The sequence below is a fragment of the Maylandia zebra genome, linkage group LG22 (assembly GCF_041146795.1).
Source record: "Maylandia zebra isolate NMK-2024a linkage group LG22, Mzebra_GT3a, whole genome shotgun sequence".
Lineage (NCBI taxonomy): Eukaryota > Metazoa > Chordata > Actinopteri > Cichliformes > Cichlidae > Maylandia > Maylandia zebra.
In genome coordinates, this window is record NC_135187.1 from 29,742,239 (window position 1) to 29,757,945 (window position 15,707).

Here is a 15,707-nt window from a genome sequence, read left to right on the forward strand (position 1 = left end):
TATCAATCGTTTGTTGTAAGATTCCGATAATTATTTTTTAAAAGCTAGACATTTTAAATGAGAATAAGAAAGAAAAGTATTTCTTTGTGCCCACCTCTCCCTGTTAATGCTCTACCTGGCCCCCCTGGCAAAACTTTGCTAGATCCGCCCCTGCACAGTTACCAGCTGTCAGCTACATGAAAAAGGATCCTGGTGTTATTTGTCTCTCAGAAACAGTTCATAGCTTCCCTTCAACTCATTCATGTCATCTAAAAGGTAAACCTGTTTCTCCATCACCTGTTCAGCTCTGATGATTCAGTAAGGACATCTCCTGGTTTCATCTTCATGTTTCCTTCTCACCAGATAACCAAACCGATATCATGACCAGCAGCTTTTTTGCAGCTGTGGCTCCAGCAAACATCAGCTGATACTAGAAATTAATATTAAATAAATTCTAACAACAGCTGATCAAGCTTAAACGTGCTGCTGTTGTTCAGCGCGACATCAAAGTGGGCGATAAACAAACAGGAGAGCCGATCAGCTGATCATTGATCAGTTTTCATGATTGAAGCAGAAACAGGAGAGGGAGGGGGGAGAATGAGAGAAGAAGAGGCAGCTGTGCAGCAAAGACACAGAATAACTCCAGCTTTGTGCCTTTTTGATTGTAGCTGAATTACGGGAAAAACTGTTCCTTTCCACCTCAATACGAAACGCGTAATATTTTCTCTGAATACCAGACGGGATGGTTGGCAACTCTAATAACTTATGAACAAAATAAAGTTCAACATCATTAACTTCATAGCACCCACCCAGCTGTATAGAAACTCCGTCATGCTAGCTAGTACGCAGTACGGAAAAGTCAGAATAGCGAAAATAAACTCCACCTAAACTTGGTTTATATCTGACCCAGAGAGACTGCAGGTCATAACTTCTTACCTGAAGTTCAGTTCACACTTGGACCGGCGGCTGCCTCGGGTCTCTTTTCCTTCTGTGTCCCCTTTCCCTCCTCCACCTGCTGGCCTCCACCACTTGCTAATGTTACTGAATCTGTGGAAGCTCCGTGATAGCCACCACACGAAGTAACGAGTAACGACCCTATCTAAATCCCAGTAACGAGTAACGCGTTCCTGATTTTGGCATAATGACTAGTTACCGTGCTCGTTACCACAATAACAACGTAGTTACTGTAACCCATTACTTAATAACGCATTAGTCCCAACACTGATTCTAACACATGGATATGTTTTCTTTTAAACCCTTCCATTGTTGCCCTGGCTTTATGTTTAGGGTTGTTGTCCTGCTGGAAGGTGAACCTCCGCCCCAGTCTCAAGTCTTTTACAGACTCCAAGAGGTTTTCTTCCAAGATTGCCCTTTATTTGGCTCCATCCATCTTCCCATCAACTCTGACCAGCTTCCCTGTCCCTGCTGAAGAGAAGCACCCCCAGAGCAATATGCTGCCACCACCATATTTGACAGTGGGGATGGCGTTCAGAGTGATGTGCAGTGTTAGTTTTCTGCCACATATAGCGTTTTGCATTTTGGCCAAAAAGTTCCATTTTGGTCTCATCTGACCAGAGCACCTTCTTCCACATGTTTGCTGTGTTCCCCACATGGCCTTTTGGCAAACTGCAAACAGGACTTCTTATGGTTTTCTGTTAACAATGGCCTTCTTCTTGCCACTCTTCCATAAAGGCCAACTTTGTGCAGTGCACGACTAATAGTTGTCCTATGGACAGATTCCCCCACCTGAGCTGTAGTTCTCTGCAGCTCGTCCAGAGTCACCATGGGCCTCTTGGCTGCATTTCTGATCAGCGCTCTCCTTGTTCGGCCTTTGAGTTTAGGTGGACGGCCTTGTCTTGGTAGGTTTACAGTTGTGCCATACTCCTTCCATTTCTGAATGAACGCTTGAACAGTACTCCGTGGGATGTTCAAAGCTTAGGAAATCTTTTTGTAGCCTAAGCCTGCTTTAAATTTCTCAATAACTTTATCCCTGACCTGTCTGGTGTGTTCTTTGGACTTCATGGTGTTGTTGCTCCCAATATCCACTTAGACAACCTCTGAGACCGTCACAGAGCAGCTGTATTTGTACTGACATTAGATCACACACGGGTGCACACTATTTAGTTATTAGTACTCATCAGGCAATGTCTATGGGCAATTGACTTTACTCAGGCCAAAGGGGGCTGAATAATTACGCACACCCCACTTTGCAGTTATTTATTTGTAAAAAATGTTTGGAATCATGTATGATTTTCGTTCCACTTCTCAAGTGTACGTCACTTTGTATTGGTCTTTCATGTGGAATTCCAATAAAATTGATTCATGTTTGTGGCTGTGATGTGACAAAATGTGGGAAAGTTCAAGGGGGCCAAATATTTTTGCAAGCCACTGTATTTATAGACTGTTGAGAGATTTTGAGTTTTGTGTTATGTTTATTTGTAGCTTCATTTAAAGGAAGAAGAGCTTGTGAATTGAACAATTGCAGGAAAAGGGAGTGAGACATTGTGTGCAGAAAAAATGTGCTGTGACAGCCAAAAAGCTACATCCTGTCTCAACAGATGAGCTAACGGTCTCTCCTTTCAAGGAGATGTTATAGAGTTCTATACATACCAAGCTACCTCCTGTTTCAACAGATAAGCTAACAGTCTCTCCTTTTAAGGAGATGTTATTTGAGTTCTGTACATGCCACACCTATTACTGTGAAAGCTTGTTTGAGTATAAATAAAGAACGTACTGGGAGCCCCGGCGCGATTCCTCTGTGACACACACACAGTGCACACGTTGGTGCAGTGTCGGGGCATCGCCCATGTACATGTAAAATCTTTGAGTCTGTGTTTCTTTGCCTCCTAAGAGTTTTCTCCTCACATAGACACTGAAGAAGCTTCTCGGATGAGAGGTGAAACGTCTTCAAACAACTTAAAGAAGTCCAGACACCTTTCTTTGCAAGCTCCTTTGACATCCTTGTATGTTTCACCGATGTTGTTTTCTCTTGACTGGCTCCATATTAAACCCAGACTCAAATTTAAAATATTTTGCATCACATTCAAGGTCTTGAATAATCACACTCTATCTTTTCTTAAATACCAACCAAAGGGAGTTTTTAAAATGCATTGTTTGTTTAATCTTCTGACAATTTATTTCAGAAAAACGTAATATTTAATTGTATACTGTAGATGATTTTCAATTTGTATCATCTGCATTTTTTGTGCAATTTATTTTCTAGTATATTTAAAACATATTTAGTTTTTCATTTTGGAAATTTAAAAAAAAATCTGTAAAATATGAAGTTTGCAGTCAATTTTAAACAAAAATTTTAAGCATACACTTCTTCTGCACCACAGACCATTTGAATGCCAAGGCTTTATATTAGTTGTTGCTGGTACTGCTGCTGCAGCCCTGACAGCTAATACGTATGTTTATTGGACTATCTACTTCTAGTTTCTTTTTCTCCTTTCAGCTCCACTGTTTTGCTTCTTCCACACTAAACTCTCGAGGTGCATGAGTGCATAGAGAAGTTGGGGGACTTTCCAGTAGTATCAAATCATCTACTAAAAACCTTGGTCTTATTCTTGTTTTAAACATTATGGTTAGCATATTTTTGCCTTTATTAGATAGCACAGTAGCAAATAGACAGGAAAGTGGGGAGAGAGTGGAGGATGACTAACAGCAAAGGAATCTCGAACGTGGAACACAGCATTTAGCTTGTGGTATATGGTCGCCTGCTCATGCTGTGAGCTAAACTGGCGTCCAAACATTGGATTCATCATGGACCATCATCTGAACTTTGAAGATTATTGAGTTATTTTCCCCTTCATCTATAAAGCACTGCAAAACTCAGACTATTACTACAAGAACAGCATCAGAGAACACTCCCTCCAAAGGGCAAGGCCTTTACTAAAACTTGGATGTTTTCTGATGTTTTGATGACAACATGCAATGTCAGCCTGTTGGAAATCTATGGCGTTATTTTAGTGCCTCTATTCTGAGCCTATTCAAAAGTGAGCTTTTGAGACATTAGAGCCTTTATAGTGCCTATATTCCTTTGCAAGCGCAAATGTTACATGTTCAGGAGAAAATTATTGAGAAGTTACAAAAGTTTAATTTAAGCGAACAAAATTCATTTCTACGTGCAAGAAAGGTATTTCAATGTTTTCGATTATCCATATACACACAGAATAACAGCCCCTCTGGCTCAGTGTTATTAGGTTGACTTTTAAAATGTATTCCACTACAGATTACAGAAAACACGCCCCCAAATGTATTTTGCAACGTATTTCATTACGTTACACAATGAGAGTAACATATTGTTAGGGAGTTTTTATTGTTTTATTTGCTTATGCTTCAAAAGTTATGTTATACATATTTCACCAGACAGTTTTCTTTTGAAACAGGAAGCTGACCCTGTGACACTGACAAGAGACCAGCACAGAAATACATATCCGCAGAAGTTGACTTGCATTATATTATTCTTAGAAATTGACCTGCAACACACATACTCTGTGACACACACACACACACAGCTTGCATGCAGACAGACATCAGGACCTGCGTGACAGGAAATGTGATTATATTTGCATATTGACGATGTAACCTATAAAAATAAACGAATACTGCAGTTCGGTGTGATTTGCTCTGAGCTTTTCACCCATGCAGCATGTTAACCTACACAAGTGTCTCATTGTTGTTTATTCACCTGACTGTTTGTTAACTGTAAATCTCTGACATTTAATTGGTCCTTCGAAGCCGTTAATGGACTGGTATTAATGATAATATTATGCTCCATTTTAGAGATGGCACGATACCACTTTTTTATGTCCGATACCGATATCATAAATTTGGATATCTGCCGATACCGATATGAATCCGATATAATGTTTTTTAATCAACAAAACTGGTTTTTTTTAATATCTTGCTGCATTTTGTATAAGTTCATACTCAAGTTTAAAACAACAACTACACTAAAGCTATTCTGTTATACCTATATGCAAAAAAAAAATATTTCATAGTTCAGCAATACTGATCAATCTAATAAACTTAAACCTACACCATCCTCCCTATTCTAGTGTTTTAAAGAGTACTTAGCGTAAATATTAAGCAACCTAACTAATAGGGTTCCAACTCCCAGCAACAACAAAAATAAATAAATAAAAAATAGGGAACCACCCCTCACACTCCACCTCATGATGCTTAATCAACGTAATCAACTTAATTTGATGCAGTGTGAAAAAAAAATGCACAGAAATCAATTATTTTTCAAGAAATATTAAATAGATTCAACATCTTTCTTCAACAAAATTGCAGACTGCACAGATGGTACCTTCCCAAAGGAAAAAGTACTATAGCTTACTAGGGTATATATATTAGACTTAATAGTCACTATAAACAGTAATTGACTTCTAATTATTTTACATCAAATTAAAACTTTGGGTGTAAGATTCGGATAATTATTTATTAAAAGCTAGACATTTTAAATGAGAATAAGAAAGAAAAGTATGTCTTTGTGCCCCCTTTTCCCTGTTAATGCCCTATCGGCCCCCCTGGCTAAACTTTGCTAGATCCGCCCCTGCACAGTTACCAGCCATCAGCTACGTAGAAAAAGATCCTCGAGTAGAAAGTAATAATAAATAAATTCTAACAACAGCTTATCAAGCTTAAACGTGCTGCTGTTGTTCAGCCGCTGGTTTCCTCTTTCTGGCGCAAAGTGGGCCAAAAACAAACCAGAGAGACGGACTCGCGACAGAAAAGCCGATCAGCTGATCATTAAGCAGTTTCATGATTGAAGTAGCAGCCAGAAGAGGCAGTCGCTCCATATATCGTTTGGTAAGCTTAACGCAGGAATGCTTTACAAACATTCAGAGATGGACTTACACACTTGCTTTACTTCTCTCGGGGATAACTTTGTCGGAGATGAAATGCCGGGTTGCTAGCGAAGCTCCACATGCTATCCAGACCACCGACAGGTCCTGCATGCCACAGCCGCTCTATCACGTGATGCATACTGCTCCGACGTGCTAACGTTCTGAGGTGAGTTACGGCGTGTTGCAAGTTTTGTGAGGTGCTTTCGTGATATTTAATGGATCGGATTACATTTTTTATTTTTCTCCGATATCCGATCCAGTAATTTAGGTCAGTATCGGACCGATACCGATACGTAATATCGGATCGGTCCATCTCTACTCCATTTCACAGTGGTATCCTTTCTCAAGTCCCGACGCTGTGACAAGCCTGCGTCGAAGTCTCTGCAGAGCGCCCTCCAGGAAGGGTTGAAAGTCCAGGGACGCTAAAATTCGGGTCCTGGCCGACGTCTTACAGGCCCACGGCGCTGGGGCTTGAAAAGAGACGCCCGAAAGACCGGCAACAACGAAGATAGGTGATTATTCCACATTTGACACACCTTGCGTAAAACAATCGGCTGGGACAGTCTGTCTGCTCTAAGTATATTAAATAGGAAGTGGCCTATTTGCTAACATAAGTCTATAGAAAGACTGACTATCCGCTCACCTGTAAGAGGTTGGTAGCCTGATAGAATTAGTTGTCCGCTCGCCTGAAATAGTGGCTGGAAGCCCGACAAGTTGTCCGCTCGCCTGAAATAGTGGCTGGAAGCCCGACAAGTTACCCGCTCGCCTGAAATAGGGCTAGAAGCCGTGTAACGGTTAGCGGTAGGCCTGAAAGACGGCTAGTGGTAGATACTAAAGAGAGATTCAGACTGTCCAGCATAAATCTTGCGCGCATAAACTGTTTTTACTGTTTTGTTGGTGGAGTAAGTTGATTTAACAGCACATTAAGGTGGCTGAACTACTCCACTGAATTGTTTACCGTTGATTGCTCACGTACTGGCTGGGTGAGGAATCGGTTGTGCGTCATCACGTAAAAACGACAACCGCTTTCAAGAATAGCTTGAAAGTAGAAGGCTGTTGTTGTTCTCCCTCCTCACTCTTCGTGCCAGAGACAGCATCGCGGGTCTGTGTGTAACTAACTCGATAAGATACATTGTAACCAAACCTTCTACAAAACGAACCTAAATGGGTAATAAATCTACAAAACTCACTGCTGACGAGCAGTGGTTAGAGAAACTTTCTGCCGGCACCGGTCAAAATTAGTACAAATGGTCTGCAGTCCCTCTGCAGTAACTATTTTAAGAGGAACCTTACAAACAGAACTAAATAATGAAATATAGTTGGCATGACGATCATGCCCAGATTGTATAAAATAAATAAAAGGAAATCATTCACATGAAAACCTTTTCTATAAAAAGAGAGATGCATAAGGTAGATTAAGGCTGTCTCATTGTTCAGCCAAGGGAAGTGTGTGTAAAGGTAAATGTCTCCAGCCTGGATGACGGGTGGGACTGCAGCCCACCCAGAGCCCTTGATGGATACAAAATAAAATATAAAAATAAAAATAATAATAAATTACTTGGTTCAACATGCAACAGAGAGAATGAATGTGACTGAAGATTGGATCTGAGATGAGGCAAACAGAAGACCAGTCTAAAAAGTAGGCACAAACCTGTTCAGAGAAAAAGCAAATTTGTACAGATTGGATGAATTCTAAATTATCTGTTTGCTGAGTAAGATGATCCTAACTATTAAATTGGCTCAGTAGTAGTATAGTGATTTACACTGATAAAATGTTGTAATATACTGTTGTTATTATATCGAAAGAAAAAGATGATGATATTAATAAAAAATATAATATTAATCACCTAGTCAGTATGATGTGAGATGGATAATTGTTATGAAGTAGTCTGCATCAAGCTTAAGGTTTGCTCAAACCCAGTATAATGACGTATGAGATGAAGAAAATAAAGGCAATATCTAAACCAATTAGGTGCATAGAGGCACTTAACCTGCTTGAAAAGCTGTCATTTATCCTAGATAAATATTACTGAGATGTAGAGCACATTTATAATGATAATTAATACGCCAAACCCTGTAGATAATAGCTAAAGCTACAAGATTGAGAAGCTGATTTAAATATGCGGACACTACTACGCTAATGAGCGAGTTAAACATTTTTATTTATTTGTTTTTAGAGCAGAAGCTGCATAGAGGACAGCACAGGGAGCTGTCTGTCAATGAATAGAAAACACACATACACAAATTGTTACATGTGAAATTATTTTTGGAAAGAATCAGAAGTGAGATGGTTTTGAATTAAGAAATCAGTGTAAAGATGCATGAATTAAACCTGATAATAACATACAGAGGCAATGAAGGAAGCAGCTTACACTCACTGAACATTAACATGCATACGAAAAGTAATGAAGACCTGCTTACACTTGTACACATAACATGAGTTGGTATTTCTGACCAGAGAGAGGGAAACGGGTAGTTTAAGTACTCAGGATAATAATGAAAATGTCTTAGTTGTGTTTCTTCAGGAGCAAAACAGACCTGGACCAATTCTCCAGGTGCAGCGGTCGGAAGAAACCCATAGGTTAGCAAATTTGGGAAAGAAAACTGACTGCTTAAGGGGTCTGAAACACTGCAAAAGCAGCATATGCAAATTCACGTGCATGATTTACAAATGCCCAGTTTTAGAGCTGTAAACTGTGAGCAATTCAAAGTTTAAATATATATATATATAGAGAGAGATAAAAATAAGAAAACTTTAACTTTAAAGTTGAAATAAGATGTGTGAATTCTTTGAAAAACTAGTGGGTATCTAGGAATGCCTCAGGTATAAACGTAATGAACAAAAAAAAACACAAAGAAGAAGAAGCAAAAAGCAATGGAAACACGGACGTGTATAACATAGAACAATTACTTCTAGGCTCTGAACACAAACCCTCTGTTGTCAGATCTAGCAGATCCAGTTGTAGTAAAAACTACCACAACTTACAGGCCAGTTAAACCACAATATCCCTTAAGCACAGAAGCAGAAAAAGGGATCAGGCCAGTAATTACAGATATGGAAAAAGCAGGCATTTTAGTAAAAACAACTGAAGCAACCTGTAATACTCCGATTTTCCCAGTGAAAAAAGCAAACACGGGGAAATATCGACTAGTACATGACCTTAGAGCAATAAATGACATAACAGAACAAACCCCACCTGTGGTGGCAAATCCACACACAATTTTAAATCAAGTAACACCAAAGGAACAGTGGTTTTCTGTAATAGACCTATCCAATGCTTTCTTTTCCATACCACTACACTTTGACTCGCAAAAGCTATTTGGATTCACTCTTGACAACCAGAAGTTTACCTATACAAGGTTGCCTCAGGGATTCCAGAATAGCCCCACTCTTTATGCAGAAGCTCTAAGAAAATCCATGTCATTTTGCACGCTTCCTGCCCCAGGTAAATTCCTGCTATACGTTGATGATATTTTGATTACAGGCTACACACAGACTAATTGCGTAGCAAACACACTGACAGTTTTGCAACATCTAGCGGAGCAAGGCCATAAAGTCTCACAGCATAAATTGCACTTGTGGAGCCAAGAAGTAACGTACCTTGGCCACAGACTGACAGGACAAGGCCGACAGCTGTTAGACAGCAGAAAAGTAGCTGTACAATACGCTTCTAAGCCTGTCACCAAACAACAAATGATGAGTTATTTAGGTCTCTGCAACTTTTGCAGATGTTGGATACCTGAATATGCACTGCTGGCCCAACCTTTGCAAAACTTGATCTATGGCAAACACTTAGCTCTGAAAGATGAAATAGAATGGACACCAGAGGCAGACAAAGCATTTATTGACTTAAAACTTGCCCTGCAAACAAGCACAGTTTTAGCTTTGCCTGACTGTGACAAGCACTCTCCTTCCTGCGGAAGTAGATGGTGCCGAACACAGCTGTATGCTGAAGCTAACTGAAAAAATGAAACCCCGACCAGACATTTTTAGTACACTGCAGCCTACTGTTTTAGAAGCGAAACCTTTAGCTTCCTCTTTTTCAGCACAGAGTGCAGAACTAGCGGCTATCATACGTGCATGCTGCGCAAAGGTCAAGATATATATATATTCACACTGACAGTCAATATGCGTTGCACACCTAAAAAGATAATTCAGAAATTACTGAAGGCAATAACTTTGCAGACCGAGCAGCAAAGAAGGCAGCACAGCAACCTGTACAGACTTTGATGTCTGAAACCTCACATCTAATACCACTTGATGTACTTAAAGATGAACAGAAAGCCGCACCCATCGCAGAGCAAAAGAAGTGGTTAAAGTGTGGAGCACGGCTACAAAATGACCTGTAATGGCTAACCAATACTGCCAAAATTGCTACACAAGACAGCAGCATTAGTGACACATAGCTTAACGCATTTGTCAAGGGGTGGAATGATGAATATCCTCCCCAAACACTTCTATACTCAAAATTTTGAAGCTTCAGCACAAGAGTTTATCAGAACATGCATGATTTGCCAGAAACATATTGCACAGGGAAACCTCAGGCCTAAAAGAGGCTTTTTCCCCAACACCACCGCACCCATTTCACACAATCCACATGGATTTTATTGAACTGAACGAATGTCAGGCATCAAAATACGCTCTAGTAATTGTGGATGTGTTCTCAAAATGGCCAGAAATCTATCCAGTAAAAAGAGCAGATGCAATCTCAGTAGCAAAATGTTTATGCAACCATTTTATTCCTACTTACGGCATTCCTACTCTGATAAGATCAGACAATGGCCTGAGTGTTTGGACCTGGTGAAGATGTGGATGCGACTAACCCAGGGTTCGCAAAAGCTCACACCCTTTGAAATCGTTCACGGGAGGCAATTTCCGCTTCCTCTCACTAGTGAGCCTATTAATAAGTCTATAAGAGAAACCACCCTAGCAGACTGGATGACTAAATTATTTGAGAATAAAGAGATTGTCCTAAACAATAAACTGCCGAGTAATATCTCTCCAGTATCTTGCAGGTTGCAACCAGGTGATTGGATCCTGATTAAAGTGCTCCAGAGGAAAAATTGGAGTTCACCAAGGTGGGAAGGCCCAAAATAGCAGAAAGACCATCTTGGATCCACCAAAGCCACTGCAAAAAAGTGAGTGACAACACAAGCATAGACGCCGGTTCCCCCGACTCCTATGTGTTCCCTGGTGGAGGAAAGGGCTGTTTGGGTATATCCCGCCCTTTTGTCTTCTCGCCAGTGGTCTACTCACCTGGAGCCCGGGTGTGCCTGGTCATCATGAAGAACCTTGTCCTCATAATGACTGGCATTGCGCTCCTAGTTTCTACCTATAAAACCCGGAGAGCAGTCAAATGGTGGAAGTTGAAGCTAAATTGGCTAGTCATTCATATGTATATTAGGCTTTTACCTGGGAATTCTGGAGGGAGGGGAGTGGGGGTGTGTGATTGAGGGGGTGGGGGAGCTGCTAAAAGCGGTGAGCTTCCTTTTGTGTTTCATCTTGATGCATTCTCAATCATCCAGGGAAACAAATCTCCAAAAGTCACCAACTTGGAGTGTTTCAGTTTGCCATCTTAGGGAGAAATCAACACACATGGGTGTATGTCCTTTGTTGCTGAGATTTATTGATAAAAACAGTACAAAAAACCAACCATTTGTACACATATTTACAAATGGCCTGCTGAGTGGTGCATGGAGCATGTTCATTGGTTCATGGACCTCCCTGAACTAATGGCATTTATTGCAATTGTCATCTTGCAGGGGGTTACCAGGGTTCCATCTCTAAATGACTGCTGGTCAGCAAACCTGGGAAACCCACAGATAATTGGAATTATGGCACGAAACCGCTTCCAAAACATCATGCAACACCTACGCTTTGATGACAAGTCCACCCGCTGTGATCGAGCAAAGACTGACAAGTTTGCTGCAATTTCCAGTGTGTGGGGATCATTTGTCACCAACTGCATCACGTGCTACAACCCTGGTCTACATATCACCATTGATGAACAGCTTTTCCCATCAAAGACTCGGTGCTGTTTCCTGCAGTATATTGCAAGTAAACCTGACAAGTTTGGGATCAAGTTTTGGGTGGCTTGCGACCTAAAATCCAAGTACATTTGCAATGTCTTCCCATATCTTGGCAAGGACCCCACTCGTCCCACTGGGGAGAGACTTTCTGAAAATGTAGTAATGATGGAGTAAAAAAAATGGAGTAATGAGGCTGATGGAACCATTCCTAGACAAGGGCAGAAATGTTACCACGGACAATTTCTTCACATCGCTTTCACTTGCGCAAAAACTTCTTGGACGGAAAACCACCATCCTCGGCACAGTCAACAAGATTCGCAGGGAAATTCCTCAATCCACTAGACAGACAGATCGCAATGAATTCACCACTCAGGTATGTTGCAGGTCTTTTGTGGTTCTATGTTTATGTGTTTCATTGTGTGTAAAAGGGCTATGGAAATAACAATTTATCTTATTTTTTAGGTGTTTTCAACCTCTGCTGCCACGCTGACGGCGTATGCGGCCAAACGGAAGAAGACAGTCTATATTCTTAGCAGCATGCACAGCGTGGTTCAGACTGATAACACTACCAAAAGGAAGCCAAACACTGTCACCCTTTACAACAAAACAAAGTGTGGCGTGGATGTGATGGACCAGATGGTTCGGGAGTACACTGTCCGCAAAGGAACACGGCGCTGGCCAGTCGCCGTGTTTTATAACATGATTGACATGGCAGCACTGAATGCACATGTGCTGTATCAAGCATGCACCGGGACGAAGGAAAGACGGGTGGACTTCCTGGTGGAGCTTGCAAGGGAGTTGGCTCGCTCTCATGTAGCTGCGAAGAAGGCAAGAAAAGATCAGTTGCTTCGGACACAACCCTCCACACCGAGCCCTGGAAAAAGGGCCACGTGTCAGGTCAAACACAAATGCAAAAAAAATCAGGCCACTGTGCGATGTGTTCACTGCTACAGGTACACATGTGGTAAATGCAGACGACAGATACCGTGGCAGTGCCAGGATTGTGAGTGATTGCTGAAAATGTTGAAATGTACTCACTCACTTTTTATCATTATTTGTAAATATGTGTACAAATGGTTGGTTTTTTGTACTGTTTTCATCAATAAATGTCAGCAACAAAGGACATACAAAGGACATGAGTTGATTTCTCCCTAAGATGGCAAACTGAAACACTCCACTCCCCCACCCCCTCAATCACTCACCCCCACTCCCCTCCCTCCAGAATTCCTAGGTAACGACCTAATATACATATGAATGACTCCAGCATTTGACTGACTGCTCTCCAGCTTTTAAAGGTAGAAACGCAAAATGATGACTCCGCGGGGGTCTAAGGTAGAAAACCAAAATGACTGCTCTCCGGGGGTCTAAGTGCTAGAGAACCTACTGATACTCACCTGGAAAGACGAGGACCCACAGCACCACCTGCAGAAGAAATGGTCATATAACAACTTACACCTAAAGGATATGGATAAAGAGCACAACCACCCCTGGCTGAACAATGCCTGGTACCGGTACGTCTACAACCGAGTACATACAGAAGACAACCACACTGGCTGCTACGTCTGTTCACACCTCCCAACAACAGCAACGCAAGCCACCCTGTATGGAAAATCACCCAGCCTTTCCGAAGCCCTATGTATATTCTACAAAGCCACCAGCGGAACATGTTCCCCCGAAGACATCTTCGCCTTCAAGTTTGAGTTAAAAAGACAAGGGAAAATCTTTCAACGTCAGGAGGGAACCAGGAATACAACATCCAATGTGTTTCACCTTCGCATACGGCAACAGAAAGCTGGGGATGAACCAAAACTGCTCCCAGACTTTCCGGATGCCGCAGGAAAGACAAGGACCAACCAAGACGCAAGAGGAGCACTGATGACGTGCAACCTCATGATCCAATCTGGGGCAGTGATGTGCCAGCGGAGTTCAAGTTGTGGACCACCAGACAGAAGGTCCTGCACTCACTGTTCCCATGGATCGGGGAATGGAAAAAACATGCTAAGAATCGAGACTCTTGACTACCGATTTGGACTTTTCCTGAACAGCTCAACATGGATAAACAAGGCTCAGAATGAGGAAATCGACGCGATCAGAATAGTGGTCATGCAACACAGAGTCGCCCTGGACATGATTCTCGCTGAGAGAGGGGGCCTCTGTGTCTTATTCAACACCACTTGCTGCACCTATATTCCAGATAGCGTGCATTCCTTGACCATGACCAATCCCCCTGGAGAAGTTACGACAACTGAGTAATGCACAGCAACAAGACTATGTCATGAACACAGAAGATTGGCTGACCTGGCTGCTGAGCGGCAGCTGGAGGACCCTCATGATCAAAGGACTTGTCTTGATAGGAGTTCTTCTTTTATTGCTTTGCATGTTCTCTACATGCATTCTACCCTGTATCAGATCAATGATTGGCAAAATGGTACAGGCCACAGTGATCACCTATGTTGGACAGCCACAAGAAGGTGAACCGGACGAAGAAGATTTAGTATAGGAACACACACACTCAATTGACCTGCAACACACATACTCTGTGACACACACACACACACAGCTTGCATGCAGACAGACATCAGGACCTGCGTGACAGGAAATGTGATTATATTTGCATATTGACGATGTAACCTATAAAAATAAACGAATACTGCAGTTCGGTGTGATTTGCTCTGAGCTTTTCACCCGTGCAGCACGTTAACCTACACAAGTGTCTCATTGTTGTTTATTCACCTGACTGTTTGTTAACTGTAAATCTCTGACACATATTCTGAATACTTTGGATTACTTAATATATTATAATGCTGTTTAAACTACATGAATGTACTATTGCTGTGTGATTTATTACTATTACTGAAGGTTACTTGCCATACCAATACCAACTAGATTTTTAAATCTTAATATAAAATGAGTAACAGTAGGGTGGACATTAGGTAAGGCTGCACTTTTTACAATGATCTCACATAGAAAACCATTCTGCACGTATATAAAACAGGTCTGCAGCTCTGAACCGTAGTAACGGGACCTCTGGCTAATACGTCGGGTTTCATGTTGGTCTCGTAGCCAAAAACTAGCTTTACTTTGTTGTCTGGGTCAACTTTGTTAGCAAGAGACAGAGAGAGTTGTTGAAAGGCTGCTCCAACAGAACTTACGGTTTCGGAGGAAAACGCGAACACAGTGTACAGTTGAGTCTTAATAGCTTACAACTGGGCTCGTCAGGCACATTTTTTTTGTCATCCTCCACATCTCTCTGCTCTCCATTTTCCGCTCTTCATCCCCTGTGTGACCTGCATAGCCGCTACAGGGTTAAGCAGCTGCGCGCGCTCCCGCGGACGGCAATCACTTTCTGCCCTACGATCACTTTTTGGTACAACACCTGGAGCTAGGGGCAAAACAATCGCATGAGTGCTGCTGTTTGACTGAGGAAGAATGAAGTAGTCGTGGTAAGCCAATCACATGACCACGTCAAGATGACAAAGCAACAAGGTGATATATATCAGTTTTTAAATTGTGTTGATAGGCCACGTAAAACCAGAGTCATGATAAACAATATATACGCTGCGTTTTTTCCTCAATCGTTTCATCACGTTTACTGTCTAAGGACAGCTCTAGCACGCACTTCCTGCTTGAAAGTGCGTTCTATAGCTCAAAAAAACAACAAAAAACCAGCCCTTTCATGTTGATGAAAATGTACCATGTCGACCAATCAATTATATGGCAACATGACATTTGGTTGTTTAGGAAGAGGGGGAAGTTTTAGAAGTGACCCCACGCGAGAGAGAGAGAGAAACACAGCAGAAAAAGGGAGAGAGCGAGTTTTGAGATTTGTGATGTTTAGCG